The sequence below is a fragment of the Panicum virgatum genome, chromosome 8N (assembly GCF_016808335.1).
Source record: "Panicum virgatum strain AP13 chromosome 8N, P.virgatum_v5, whole genome shotgun sequence".
NCBI classification, from domain to species: Eukaryota; Viridiplantae; Streptophyta; class Magnoliopsida; order Poales; family Poaceae; genus Panicum; species Panicum virgatum.
Genome location: NC_053152.1, coordinates 47,285,848 through 47,288,645, shown reverse-complemented (window position 1 = coordinate 47,288,645; position 2,798 = coordinate 47,285,848).

Sequence of the window (2,798 nt, the reverse complement as noted above, 5' to 3'; positions counted from 1 at the left end):
TGTGATAGCTACTAATCCAGGGACTATCACGACGATACAGAGAATCGGGTTCGCATTTCGGGAACCCGGTCTGTTTCAGAACCCCCATTATAGTACGGTCATGAACTAAAAACTATAAAACCTATACTAAATCAAGTGTCCTTCATCTCCTTATGACACTTGAGTCTAGAAAGGTCCTTAATCTTGTGAATATGAGTCTGTATCGTTGAATGTTGATATTTCCTTCAAAACACACGTTAGTCACAAACGTTGTCACTAATCACCGAAACTTACCATTTAGCATCCACGGGCCTAGATGCTTTCAGTTTGTATACTCCCGCGTCAGCTGACAAGCGAGGCACCAACGACGGTGCCAATTGATACCCAATTTCTGAAATTTCTCGACAAATGTTTACATATTTTATTTCCTCTGTTTCTTATTTCCGATTGATTTCCTCTCATTCCAAGCCAACATAGTTGACTTAGTTGCTGTGGTAAAATGAACAAAGAAAATCTTAAACTCAGACTTCGGTCATACTTGAAAAGAGTAATGTGAACCTTTTTTCTTTTCTTTATTTAATATATTATACATTTGTATTACTTTTGTATGAACTAGTGGATATGTATGTGCTTGGCACGTATTTAATTTTGCTTCCATCAAGCAACGAATAATACATGTCTTTCTTTTTCTTCCATAAATATTATCCTTCAAAAATAAACAATGATGTGAATTATGGGTGAATCCGTGATGTCATTTATTTTTCCTTTAAAAATAATATATATCTTTCTTTTCCTTTCATAAAACAATGATTTCAATTATTATCCTTACAATTAAAATAATGACACAAACTATAGGTCCTTCTAAAATAAGTCAATTATTATCCTTGTAAAAACAAATAATGACGTGAATTATGGGTGGATGCATGTGCAAAGTAAAATGTGTGCCAGAGGAAAATAATATGCGGGTACAAGAGGTGGGTAGATGAATGCTTGGTATAAAAATAATTAGAATTTTGGTGGAAATATTTTCCTTCTATCAATTTTGTGGGTCTACACCCTCTTTCATTAAACCTTTTGTTTGACACAAGTAGGACCTCCGTGAGGGGTACGGTGGACCTAATCTTGGTGAAAAAATGGTTTCAGTTGTTTGAACTTTTATAGTAGCTAACCTCCCCTAAAAAAATATATTTCTGAACATATTATTTAAACGAAAATTGCAAACACACGCAAAATAAGTCTGGAGGAAGGCACTTTGTACGTATTCGCGTTGCATCTTCGACGTGTGGTTTGACTTTGGTTCCATTTCCTGGTTAAAAAACTTGGCAACATCTCTCCGCCATGTGATTACCCCAAATCCAGAACATGTTAATGCCTAGGATTTGCGGATCTTCACCAATCTGTACACCACTTGTGCTAATTGTTGCATTGCGTGCATCTCCTGCAGAGGATCAATAAGGTACGATAGATATGCATCCCGTTCTCTATGCTACCAGTCTATACGATGAGTATCATCGGCCTGTGACTTGTAATCTTGCCTAATCATGCTAATCAACTTTAACCAGCATTCTAGCAGCACCATACATCACAGGGACTCCGATGATGAATAAGATCTTGTGTGTCCTTGCAAAGATGAATGCACCCAAGGATAGTGGCGGCGGAGCAATCCTCCCTCCATGTTCTTCTTGCCAACAAACGATTCAACATCTGACGATATGCACTGAGTAGCCAAATAATATGCATGATCCATTATTTTAGAAACCTTGACACCGGCATATCCATCAGTGGCCGGCTTAAGTCAATTGTGCATTAGTTTTCTTCTTAATTAAGCTCTGTCAATTGGCTCCTTGGTCAGATGCAACTAATGATGATCACAAATTAAGAAACAAGATGATATCGACGCCACCAAGTGTTTTTTTTACATTTTAATTTGTCTGCAATAATGTAGGTAAATGATGTAGAAATTGTAACATATGTATTGAATTTAATCAACTGAACACAGTGAGCTTATTTTAGCCCAAGTAGTGTCATTACAAAGAAAAAGGTGGCACTAGGAAACTTCAATTTTAGAAATTTGTACACTAACAATCAAGAAAGAGTAGAAATCGTCTCATGAATTTCAACATCTTGACAATTCCACTTCTGGATGGACTGTATATGCATTATTCACATAATATTGACAGTAGCAGATCAACGATCGGCTACCAAGTCAAAGGTGCACATTAATTAGTTGGCACTAGCAAATCAACAATCTGCTCAATCAAGTAAACGGTGCACATTAGTGTGCCTTCTTGGTTAGATGTAATGTAATCAGTATTTCAGTGCAACCAAAATTGGTGACTAAACGGAGATATGGTCAGCTCTCAGTACAAATATAGAAACAAATAAACATGATTGATTACATAATAAGCATAGATATCTTATTTAACTTTTTTATGGAGTGTCTCATACAGTTATAGAAACAATCAAGGCAAAGTGCACACAGTTTTGCTTATGACTAGAAGTTCATGTCCAGCTTGCTTATTATTTATTATTAAAAAAGTATGTTAATTCCTAACCTTTGTATATTTTAGGAGACTATGCATTATATGTATTCAGGATTTTGACATTAGCAGCTGAACGCACGAAAAAATTAAGTCAACTCCTTGACATGTATATATATTTTCTGTACATAACAGTGCTATTTTTCTATTGCTATGGTTGGAAACAATGCATTGCACCCTTCAAATTTAATAAACGTTAGTCAAATTTGAGTGCACCTTTCTCTTTCAGGCAGTGCAATTATTCATAAAATGAAAAATTGACTACTTAATGTATAAAAC